A 13,302-nucleotide genomic window follows, 5' to 3' on the forward strand; every position below is an offset into this window, starting at 1 on the left:
AGACTAGGGCCTGAGGGCGCAGCCTCAAGAGTGAAGAGACAACCCTTCAGAATTGAGATGAAGAGGAACTTGTTCAGCCAACAGGTGGTGACTCTGTGGAACCCATTGCTGCAGAGGGCTGTGGAGGCCCAGTCATTGACTGTATCTAAGACAGAGATAGATAGGTTATTGACTGGGATAAAGGTTGGGGGTTATGGGGAGAAGGCAGGAGGTTGAGATTGAGAAACATATCAGCCACGATTGAATGATGAAGGAGACTTGATGGCCTGAATGGCTTAGACTGGCTTCTGTATCTTAGGATTGGAAAAAGTGGGGTTGTTCTCCTTGGAATAACAGAGATTTAATTGAACTGTATTAGTTCATGGCAGGTTTAGATAAGATAGACAAACGTGTCTTCATTATGTAAGGACTCGGGGAGATGGATTTAAAGTTCTCAGTGCAAGAGTTGGCTGGGAGGTCCAGTTGGTGCTAGGGGAATCTATTTTGCCACAAGGAGTGGGAATGAGATGCAATCACTGCTTACAGGGGGGTTATAAGTAGAGGTGAAAAAGGATTTTGAACAGATGTTGAAGGGCCTGTGAAGCAAATAAACTTTCAGAGCTGCAGGGATAGAGTGGAATAATGAAATTGATTGGGTTGCTCTGTAGAGAGTTGTCATTGGTTCAAGGGGTCAAATTGTCTCCTTCTGTTCAGTGATGACATTCCCTCAGGAAGAGTTTTTAAAATTCATTTACAAGACGTGGGCATCATCCAAAGACAATTAGGAGTCAACACTTCACTGTGGATCTGGACTCACATGTAGGCCAGACCAGGTAAGGTCAGCAGATTTGCTTCCCTCAAAGACATATGTGAACTGAATGGTTTTCTTACTGCACAAACAGTGGTTGCATTAAACCAGACCTCCACTCCAGATTTTCGTATAACTCAAATTTCTATTCAGGCCCATGTCCTTTGAACATTCATGTCGTACAGTCATAGAATCAGACCCTTCGGTCCAACTCGTCCATGCCAACCAGATACCCTAACCTGATCTAGTCCCATTGGCCAGCACTTGGCCCATATCCCTCTAAACCGTTCCTACATACCCATCCAGATGCCTTTTAAATGTTGTAATTGTACCAGCTTCCACCACTTCCTCTGGCAGCTCATTCCATACATGCACTACCTTCCTTGTACAAAAATTGCCCATTAGGTCCCTGTTAAATCTTTCCCCTCTTACCTTAAAGTTTTGGACTCCCTCATCCCAGGGAAAAAAACCTTTTCTATTTATCCTATCCATGCCCTTCATGATTTTATAAACCTCTATAAGGTCACCCCTCAGCCCCCAACACAGCAGGGGAAATAGTCCCAGCCTATTCAGCCTCTCCCTATAGCTCAAACCCTCGAACCTTGGCAAGATCCTTGTGAATCTTAGCTAAACCCTTTCAGGTTTCACAACATCCTTCTTGTAGCAGGGGGCACCACAAATGAACACAGTATTCCAAAAGCCTATGGTTCCAGGTTACTTAGTCCAGTGAGATTTCTAACACACTGATGCCTCCCCTTAGGGTTGTTGGAAACCTGATGGTTGGACTATCCTTTTGTCTCAGGAGTGAGACTGGTCACTGGCATACACAGGCAACTCTGAGCTCTGGGCAGAATTAAGAACTGTGTCCCAAGATTGACACTGGAACAGTTGGATGGAAAGCCCCCCCCCCAACTCCCCCCCTCCCAAAAACAAACCTCACGATCACCTGGGGAAGAGACCTGCAGGTGCTGCATTTTTGGTTGCATTTATTTTTGATCTACCCATCCCCCTCAGCACGCCCCCACCTCCCATTCCTGACGAATAGCTTACACCTGAACCATTGATTCTCCTGCCCCTCGGATGCTGCCTGACCTGCTGTGCTTTTCCAGCGCCACACTTTTCGACTCTGATTTCCAGCGTCTGCAGTCTTTACATTTTTCTCCAACTACCCATCCACACAAATGTCCTCCTCAATGTGGTCCTTTCAATTGATGGGGGGGGGGGAGAGAGAAAAGAGAATTGCACGTCTGCAGATTTCCTATTGCTCAGCCATGTTTCTCAGCCAGGTGAAAGTGAGCACTGCAGATGCCGGAGATTAGATCGAGACAGTGGTGCTGGAAAAGCACAGCAGGTCAGGCAGCATCCACAGAGCAGGAGAATCGACATTTCGGGCAAATGAAGGGCTTTTGGCCGAAACGTTGACTCTCCTGTTCCTCAGATGCTGCCTGACCTGCTGTGCTTTCCTAGTACTCTCGACGATATCTCTCAGCCACCTCTTTTCCCCCCTTGTTTTTACTCAGGTGAGCTTGAACACCTTCTCCCCTTCAGACAAGCACAAATACCTGCAGTCTGCACGCAGTGAGAAATTGACAATTTAACGCAAATCAACTCGTCAACCCTGTCAGACTGGGGAGCCTCAATTCACACAGACTTTATTGCATTTGGGAAAATGTCAGTCAAACACAGTCTCCACAGGAGCCAGGCTTTGAGATATCCTGTGCACCATTAGTCAGGGTGTACTGGGCCTCATTAATGCCACTATTAATGTAATGCTGAAAAGATGAATGTCTGTGCAGATCAACTTTCTAGAAAAGGTGTCGTGTGGCGAGGTGGAAAAGATATCCAGTGGTCGTTCTTCTAAAATTTGAAAGAAAAAAGACCATGAAATTCTCCTGAACTGGCTCTGATTGGGTCAGCCAGCTAAGCAATACAAGTCACCTCAGTGCGCTCTCAATGTGGGGTACTGCTTTGCGGTGAAAATAAATTGCCAGTGTTTTATTATCACAGCTTGCTGTCAGATCAACCCCTTTAATTAGTCAGCTGCTGCTCCAAAAATCAGAATCCTCCCGATGAGCACCCCTTCCTCTCCCGGAGACGTTAGTGCAACTTGCCAAATGTTCCTGCACCCGCGACCCTTTTCTCCTGGTCGCTCCTAACTCCAGTACAGGAGGGCTGCTGCTTTTAAGGGACCCAATCTCTCTCTTCCCTGATTTCAATCCAAGTACTGTACAAACCTCGCAGGCCAGGTCACTGCAAATTAATCAGGAGCGATTCCTTTTTTCCTTCTCTTTCGCATCCTTAGCCCAGGGTCACTGAGTCTAATTGCATCTCCCCCTCCCGCCATCCTGTCTGATTTCAGCTAATTGCCTGCAGATTGGATATCAAAACCAGAGACTTTCTGTATGATTCAGAAGCAAATCACATGGCGCCCCTATTCCACCACCTCCCCTTCGACTCCACAGGAATACAGACACCTCCTGATCTCGCTCTGCCTGCGTTTTAGGTCCATTTGTTATTGTCACTGATGTCAAGATCAACCAGGTTCAGTTTAAACTGTGGCCGGACTGGTTGTCAACATGCCGCCACTGGTGGGAAAGATGGAGAGGGAAGGTAGAAGGGGAGACATTGATTTGTTCCAGTCTGAGGTCAGGTTTAGAGGGAGTTGGATGTACTGAAGTGTCACTTTGCTCCCCAGCACTGATTATAAGACATCCAATTGAAAGAGCATTAAAAAGCACCCCTCCGCATTGGAAGTGTACATAATTGCTCCACTCCCTCTGGGTTGTTCTGGAACGCAATGGTTCCAAAGGGGTTAATGTTCATGTTATATTGACTCCTCCCATTCTCAATGTGTCACACATCATCTGTGAGTGGAGACACGGAATTCTAATGTGCCTGTCAGGGGGAGCTGGTGTAGCAATACCTGCTCTCTAATGTCTGTAATGATGCCTGACCAAACGTGGTTGCATCATGGAATCCCTACATTGTGGAAAGAGGCCATTCAGCTGCACTAACCCTCCAAGGAGCAGCCCACACAGACCCCTACCCAATCCCTGTAATTACCATAGACAATCCACCTCACCTGCACATCTTTGGACAAGGGGAGGAAACTGGAGCAAACACAAACACACATATACACACACACACACACACACACACAACCCAGGTCCCTGGTGCTATGAGGCAGCAGTGCTAACCACTGAGCCACCATGCCACCTAACTGTTGCCATGCAATAAATCTTTTACTACCTAAAAACAGTACCTCCTCTGTAGATACGCTACATTGGCGTGTCCTCTACCACTCATAACTAACTGGCTAGTCCATGACAAAGCAAAGACAAAGGAGCATTGAAGACCAAGCTGTGGGAAGATGGTGGTGTGGTGGTAATGTCCCTGGATGAGCTAATTAGATTAGATTAGATTAGACTTACAGTGTGGAAACAGGCCCTTCGGCCCAACACGTCCACACCGACCCACCGAAGCGCAACCCACCCATACCCCTACATTTACCCCTTACCTAACACTACGGGCAATTTAGCTTGGCCAATTCACCTGAGCCGCACATCTTTGGACTGTGGGAGGAAACCGGAGCACCCGGAGGAAACCCACGCAGACACGGGGAGAACGTGCAAACTCCACACAGTCAGTCGCCTGAGTCGGGAATTGAACCCGGGTCTACAGGCGCTGTGAGGCAGCAGTGCTTTTTAATGTTCTGAGGGAAAGTGTTCGAATCCCACCATGACCGACAGTGATATTTAAATTCATTTTTTTAAAAATGCAAAACAAAAAAAATAGGTTAATGGTGACCACAATCAATTATTGTAAAAACTCATCCAGTTCTCTAATGCCTTTTAGGGGAGGAAATCTGCCATCCTTACCTGGTCTGGCCTACATGTGATTTTAGACCCACAGCATTATGTGGTTAATGTTTAACTACTCTCTGGGCAATTAGGGATGGGCAAATTAAACGAAAACCTCAGACATGTGTGGTAGAAGTGGCAAATACCACAAGGGATAAGGAGTAACCATCTGGGAAAATGAGTTTTGCTATTTCACCTAATCCCTTCCCTGACTTTCAGTGACTGTGTTCAAATGACGACTCTCTTCACTAAATCTCCAACCAGGAAATAATCTATAAAAGCATGCATTTATACAGGGTGTGATGATGTTGCTCCTTTAATAAGGTTATGCTGTCCTGGGCTTTTGTTTTCCAGAGAGGTCATAAAAGACACAGACTCCGAAAAGTCTGGGGTTGAAGAGTCTTGGGCCAATTTGTTTATAACCAACAGATATTGCCTCAAGCAGAAGGCTTTCAAGTCTTAAAAAAAAACTTGTGAAATGAAAGGGGAGTGGTCAGTTCTCCCAGCTCAGCTTTTCTCTGGTTTGGGGGGAAAGTGAGGTCTGCAGATGCTGGAGATCAGAGCTGAAAATGTGTTGCTGGAAAAGCGCAGCAGGTCAGGCAGCATCCGAGGAACAGGAGATTCGACGTTTCGGGCATAAGCCCTGAAGAAGGGCTTACGCCCGAAACGTCAAATCTCCTGTTCCTCGGATGCTGCCTGACCTGCTGCGCTTTTCCAGCAACACATTTTCAGCTTTTCTCTGGTTTGGTTTGGTTTTAGCTGTAGTGTGGCAAAAGCTACTGGACCCAAAGAAGCTGGTCCAGCCTGGTATTATCGGTCTGACTTCTCTCCTGTAAGAATATGTTTGATTTTACCTTTTGTGCCAAGGGCTGTTATTGAGGGTTGTTGCAAGTATTGGGAATAGCATCATTAAGTTGGCATAATCTGTTGAGTTTTTGTACAGGTTAAGTTATTCTGCATTCTGTTTCTCTCTTGTTTGTGTTTCATTCGGTAATCTTGTAAACAAATTCTGTTTTGTTTAAAACTAAGTGACTTTGACCTGCTGCATCCCTCCTGGAATATCCACTTTACACCTGCTTAAAACAACTAGCAAAGTTAGGGTCTGGGTTACCTTCTTGAAATGTTTTGAGGGGGTCTGGCCTGGTCCATAACAACTAGGCAAAAGTGAGGACTGGAGATCAGAGTCAAGATTAGAGTGGTGCTGGAAAAGCACAGCAGGTCAGGCAGCATCCAAGGAGCAGGAGAATCAATGTTTCGGGCAAAAGCCCTTCATTAGGAATGAGGCTAGGAGCCTTGGGGGTGGAGAGATAAATGGGAGGGGGGTGGGGCTGGGGGGAAGGTAGCTGCGAGTGCGATAGGTGGATGGAGGTGGGGGTAAAGGTGATAGGTTGGAGGAGAGGGTGGAGCAGATCAGTGGGAAGGAAGATTGACATAACAACCACCAGTAAGACAATAAAACTTTCCAGATACAAAAACAAAAATTGCTGGAAAAGCTCAGCAGGTCTGGCAGCATCAGCAGGGTTCTAAGGAACGGTCACTGGATCCAAAATTAACTAATTTCTCACCACAGAGCCTGTTTCCTGCTGAGCTTTTCCAGCAATGTGGTATTCTGAGGAATGGTCACTAGACCCGAAACATCAACTCCGATTTCTCTTCACAGGTGCTGCCAGGCCTGCTGAGCTTTTCCAGCAACTTCTGTTTCTGATTTCCAGTTCTTTCGGTTTCTATTGAAAACTTTCCAGGTGCTTCGCAGGACCGTTTTTGAACAATCGGTGTCAAATTGTATTAGACACTGAGTCAAGTCACTAAGAAATGTCAGGTGACAATGATAATTGTCCAAAGAGGTCAATTTTAAAAAGCCTCTTACAGGACAAGGTAGAGAGGTTTTGGGAGAGGATTCTGGAGACTCAGGTTAAGAGGAAGGATGGCCACCAGTGGTGAAGTGATTAAAATTGGGGATGTTCGAAAGCCCAAAATGGAAAGAATGCAGATTTCTTTTGAAGCGTTATGGGGCTGGAGAGTTTAAGGAGACAAGAAGAGAGAGTGAAGCCAGACAGGGATGTGAACATAAGAGTGAGAATTATAAAATCAAAGCATTGTTGGACAGCGAGTCAACATAGATCAACAACAAGAGAGATACACAATTTCTTTTTACATTGTAAGGCTTTGGAATCATAATGACAGACTCATGGGGATTTGGAGATGGCGATATAAGAACACATATATAAAGGAAATCTCGAAAAGGTTTGAAGAACTGGGTAATCAGAATGCAAATCCAAAAACATTATGACATCCACTGACTATAAATTAGGTGTTGGAAGAAGTTACAGATAACATGTGTTTATCTGCAAGGAATCAACCTCAGGGTTTGAGTTCTCCCATAAGAAGAACAGACAAAATAAAATCAAACACACAAGTGAAGCTGACTGCTGTCAGGGACCTGCTTGCCACCGGCTAAAATCTAGCTCAAGTAAGCACCAGGGAACAGGGGTGCCTGTTCTTCTGGCTACAGTCCAACAAAAGCGAAACAAGAAGCAAAATAAGGGTAGAAATATACTGAAGGCTTTCTGTCCTCACTTAAAACTGGGATAACACAGGATCGCCGTCTTCAGCACGTACTCACATATTGACGTATAAATTGCTCCCTAAGCAATGCTATACTTCAGAAACCTTCTGCTCGGCCTGGAATGTTACCCACTGTGTTGCAGAGGCCAGTCTGGGCCTTAGATGTGGCTGCTTTGGGGAACGAGTGGAATGTCAAAGGAGGGAAGCAGCCACGAGCTAAAGGAAGTAGCAGTCTCAGAGCCACAGGGGGCCAGAACCAATAGACTGCGAGATAGGAATTCCAAACATGGGCGTAGGATTTCTCTTGGCCACAATTCAGTGTAACTCGGTTCTTTATACATGGCTGATGAGTTTTGCTACACATCGTTGCCCCTTCCTCCGTCCGTCTCTCACTCCTTCCCAGTGGAAGAGTCCATTAAAGTCTAGAGCTAAGAATCGAGTCCATTATTGGGCTTTCTATAGTCTAAAGGCCATCTTGAGTGCAACATTGTAATGTTAACTGCAAAAATCAAGTCTCTAATTCCCTTCCAATGCAGACAAGCTGATGGGGAAAAATGCCTTGACCAGAGCTCTAAAACTGATGCGATCTCATTAACCATCTCGTCTTCCTGATAATCTGTTCCATTGTCTTCAATTGTTCTCTCCCAGGTATGACTCCCCCAAACCTGCCAACCTTCCTCATGTACACCACGGTCTCCTAAAAAGGACATGTTCTCCGGCTGACTATCTTTTTTTGTGATAGCTTGATAGAACCAAGCCATTTTCCAGGCCATTTCAGTGGCTAGTTCAAAGTCAACCTCATTGCAATGGGTCTGTAGTCCCATGTAAAATCAGCAGACTTTCTCTTCTAAAGGGCATCAGTGAACTCGGGTTTGTTTATAATTCAGATCAGCGTATTTGTAAAAATCCAGATTTATTTAGTTCAGTGAAATTAGATTCCCTCAGCTGATGTGTGGGATTGGAATTCATGTCTCTTTTACATTAGTGTAAAAGGTGAGGTCTGCAGATGCTGGAGATCAGAGCTGAAAATGTGTTGCTGGTTAAAGCACAGCAGGTCAGGCAGCATCCAAGGAACAGGAAATTCGACGTTTTGGGTCAGAGCCCTTCATCCTGATGAAGGGCTCTAGCCCGAAACGTCGAATTTCCTGTTCCTTGGATGCTGCCTGACCTGCTGTGCTTTAACCAGCAACACATTTTCAGCTCTTTTACATTAGTCCAACCCTATGGGTTACTGGTCCAGTATTATTATCACTGTGGCACTGCTTGCTCTTGCACGGTTTGACACTGCTGACGTCTGGAGAATGACTCAATGAAAGGAGTCCAAAGACCAAAATTAAGATGGGGAGTGAATTTCCCTTGAGCAGGTACATGGGAACACCACTTGCAAGATCCCCTCCAAATCACCTTACCATCCCCCCTTGGAAATAAAACGCCATTCTTTCTTGTCTCTGGGTCAAAATCCTGGAATTCTCTCCCTAACAACATTGTGGGTCTACCTACAGCACATGCAGCAGTTCAAGAGGACAGCTCACCCCCACTTTAAGGGACAACAAGGAATGGGACAGTAAATGCTGGCCCAGCCAGCGACACCCACATTCAATGAGCGAATGTTTAAAAAAAATCAAACATTTTGACAAATGCACCTTGCAACATGGCCAGAAAACATTTCAAAAACCAGCCTAGCCCATGTAGTTCACAAGGATGGATGGAAAGATGCCATATGGAAGACAGCACTATTGACTAAGTATAAAGTTTGTGATACCTATTGTTCTGGGTGAAATTAAAATCAGGAAAACTAAAAAACAGTGGCTGAATTTACACTCTCATCGAAGTCAAAATGACCAACTGTGACTTCACCCTGCGTGATTATCTAACTAGCATGTCACTTAAACTGTTCTAAAGTGAATTTGGGGACTACACTGATCCATGAAAACATCATGACCTTGTTGCCAGGGTCAAGCCATGAAAGATACAGATAAATAGAATGAGAAATCAGAGAAACAAAGAACAAAGCACAGAAAAGAAAGGTTGTTAGTCAGAAAGAGTTGAGGTTTGAGGTAGAATTAGAGAGAGAAATGTAAATACAACAGGAAAATCTGAGGAGATGGTTGAAATTCACCTCCTTACACAAAACACGTGCTAAATAACAGGACAGCACAGTGACTCAGTGGTTAGCAATGCTGCCTCACAGTGCTAGGAACTCAGGTTCAATTCCAGCCTTGGATGGCTATCTGTGTGGAGTTTGCACATTCTCCTGTCTGTGTGGGTTTCCTCCAGGTGCTCCAGTTTCCTCCCACAATCTAAAGATGTGCAGCCATGCTAATTTGCCATAGTGCTAGGTGTATTAGTAAAGGATAGGGGAATGGGTCTGGATAGGTTACTCTTCAGAGGGTTGATGTGGACTTGTAGGGCCGAAGGGCCTGTTTCCATATTGTAGGCAATCTCATCAGTCACTCATCACACTTTACTAGTGTTGAAAAGAGGGATTATCTGTGACCATCTCTTTTATGTCCCTATCAAAGTTGATCCTCACAGTGAGAATGTGATGTCAGCAGACTCTGAAAGTGAGAATTACAGAAAATGAAGGGTCAGGGATAACAATGAAGGGTCAGAGAAAAGAGAAAGCATTTTGTGTGCTCCAACTGACAGGCAATCAAGATGGCCTACTTTGGGCCTTTAAGGCCTTTGGCAAAATACCCAGAGTAATGGACAGGTAGGGGAGTGAAAGGGAGATGATAAGGCAAGGAAAAAGTTTAAAAAAGGAGGAAAGAATAAGAGGGGAACGAACAAGAGGGAAAAGAAGCAGAATCAAAGTCAATCACAATGATGAGAGAGGGAAACAAGGGGTTAGCAGCAGGAGACAAATAGAAATCACTACCAGACAAGAGACACAAACCTATTTTTATTTTTGATCACAAGGCATGGCTGAACTCTGTAATAGATATGACTTTGACATGCGCATTTCTTGAGCTGTAAGTTGTCTATGAATGTAATCACAACTAATAACAGATATATTTGTACTGTATATCCTAACACTGACTCTGTATTGGAGAGTTGAAAGGGGTGAGAGGAAGCAGTTGGAGATAAGATGTTATACTGTGCTCTGCGTATGTGCCGAATGAATCATAGAATCCCTGCAGTGTGGAAGCAAGCCATCTGGCCCATCAAGCCCACACTGACAGTCCAAACAGCATCGCCCCATCTCTGTAACCCTGCATTTCCCATGGCTAATCCACTTGGCTGGCACATCCCTGGACAATTTTCCATCGTCAATCCACCTAACCTGCACATCTTTGGACTGTGGAAGGTAAGCGGAGCACCCGGAGGAAACCCGCGCAGACACAGGGAGAATGTGCAAACTCCAAACAGTCACTTGAGGGTGGAATTGAACCTGGGTCCCTGGCACTGTGAGGCAGCAGTACTAACCACTGAGCTTTGGTGGTGTTGAAAAAAAATCAATTTCTTTCAGCTGCTCTGCTTTCTGATCACAAGCTGACACCAACTGTTACAGATACCACCCAGGGGCTCAATTCTTCACCTCTTCCATCTACATGACAATACTTGCAAGCCATTCACTCAGGCAAGGGATAGATGAGTGCAGCTCCAACAACACCTAGAAAGACAAGGGCAGCGGATGCATGAGGACACCACTGCCTGTAGGTTTACCTCACCATCCTGCCTTGGAAATGTATTGTCCTTCCTTCAGTGTTTCTATGTCAAAGTCCTGTAACTCTCTCCCTAACAGTTGTGTGTGTGTGTGTGTGTGTGTGTGTGTGTGTGTGTGTGTGTGTGAGAGACAGTTCAAGAAGGTGCTTCTTAAGGGAAATTTAGGCTTATCTAGTGAGGGCCACATCCTATGAAAGAATAAACAGGACAATCTCATTGTCCTCACCCACAATGTACTACAGCCACAGTGCAAGACTGCCTAGCAATGGATACCAGGTCAACCAGAACCTTCTCAATTAAATAAAAGAGTATAATATCAGAGTAAGGAGGAGGGGTTTCCTTCCCAAGTCCATTGGTGACTTTTAATCTAAGGGTTTAATAATCCTGGAGACGGATATTACTCAATATGGAGAGAGTGAAGGTGAGAATTTGAATAACTTCACTTGCCTCTGCCCTATCTGATTACACAAGCTGTAAACCTCAATGGGTAACAGACCTCTGACAAGACAAGAAATAACTTAAAAAATAAGGGAGCCAGATATCAGATCACAGCTCTCACCTAATAAACAGCTCTCACCTTGCTGACCAACATAGCTTGTATTTCTGCACATTTCAGAAAGAAAATCCCCAGAAAACAGAAATGTTTCTTTAATATACTGCCACTGCCTCAGACAGGGTTTTAATAATATAATTTTCAGCTCTGACGGTAGCATTGACAAATGACATCCTATTTCACTGGCACTAAGGCACATTATGTTAGATTATTCCCAGATTTCAGATGGGGTAAAGATAGGGGGACAAACCGACTTTGCCAGAACAACACAAAATAGCCTTCATTCAGACTCACTGATCAAGAAAATGGAATGGCAGAACAGAAAAGGTTCCACACAAGTCTTTCATCGGTTCAAATTTTTGTTCAGGTCATAATCCTACAGATTGAACTCAAAGCACCTAAGAAATAAATATCACTGTTGAACATATAAATTGTCCTGATAATCAGGAGATCAGTGCGCAGAGAGAAATCTGTACCAGGAAAGGTAGGTTTGTAATATGTTGCATAAAATAAGGATTATGAAAACTGTCAGCATTTTGTGTCTATAATATATATAGACACAGACACTCTTACACAGGATTAATAAGCTCCTTTTTGTCTAACCTAATGACATGCTGCAAATTCATAAGTCACTGCAAACTTTCCCAGGAGCTGTTCCAATAGCCTAACTGAGGTGCATCAGCCGTCTTTTCGAAACACAAATCATATATTCAGGCAAGATGCAGTCAAGCCATTCAAAGTGCACAAAGCATAGAGGCCTCATTATCCAGATTAGTAGCCCTTTGTTGCGTTCAACTGTACCCACCTTGAATTGTTCAGTTTAATCAGCCTGTCTAATTATGGTTGTTGTTCTTTTAGTGATGATACAATCATGCTAGGAAGCCTGACTGGTTTATTCATGCATATTAATACGAAGCAGTGCACAACATTGAATTTTTAAAGTAGCAACAGGACATTTGGCCCAACTAGTCTCTGGTGTTTATGCTCCACTTGACACTCCTATCATACCTCTTCATCTAAGCTTATTAACACAATGGTCTGTTCTTTCCTTCCTCCTGTCAACTTCATTAAATCTACATGATTCACCTGAACTCCTCCACATGGCAACAAGTTCCACATTTTAACCAGACTTTGGGTAAAGATATTTCTCTGGGTGAAGACATTGCCCTTATTCACAGCTATTTGATGTTGATGACTCCAGTTCAGATGTCTCCAGCAAATGGAAACATTTTCTCCATCAATCCGGTCATACTCCTTCATAATATTAATGGTCACCCCTTCACCTGGTCTTCTACAGAAAGAAAAAGCAAGACCCCAACCAGTTCATCTTTCATGAGAATTAGGAGCTCTGAATACCAGTGTCATTCTTGTAAATCACTTTCATACACTCTCTAACGTCCTCAAGTTCCTTCCTCTAACTTATGATGGTTATGATGTGCAGTACCATTGTTGGACTGGGGTGGACAAAGTTAAAAAAAATCACACAACACCAGGTTATAGTCCAACAGGTTTATTTGAAAGCACTAGCTTTAGGAGCGCTGCTCCTTTATCAGGGAGCTAGTGGGCCAGGATACATAGGACACAGAATTTATAAGTAAAACATGAAAGTGTCATACAACTAATCTGTATTAGACAAACCAAGGTGGCTGTTAAGTCTTTAATCACTTAGAGTGGGGATGCAGGTTCCAACTGATTAATATGTAAATCCCAGAATTTCTTTCAAGTCACTGCCCAAGATAACTTAAGATTTATCAGTTCTTAAAAGAAGATGACATCTCAGCTCAGATAATGCATTAAAGGTGTGGGGTTAGACTCTGACTGTATCCCAACCTGGAGTCAGACTGGTTTTATCTCCAAAGTAAGAATTTATA

General features: G+C 44.2%; 1 protein-coding gene across 8 annotated transcripts in view; it reads right to left on the reverse strand.

Annotated features, from left to right (window-relative positions):
* samd11 (sterile alpha motif domain containing 11) overlaps positions 1-13,302 on the reverse strand; it is a 321,180-nt gene that overhangs the window by 104,881 nt on the left and 202,997 nt on the right. The window lies entirely within an intron of this gene.

This window comes from Hemiscyllium ocellatum, chromosome 37 (genome assembly GCF_020745735.1).
Source record: "Hemiscyllium ocellatum isolate sHemOce1 chromosome 37, sHemOce1.pat.X.cur, whole genome shotgun sequence".
Lineage (NCBI taxonomy): Eukaryota > Metazoa > Chordata > Chondrichthyes > Orectolobiformes > Hemiscylliidae > Hemiscyllium > Hemiscyllium ocellatum.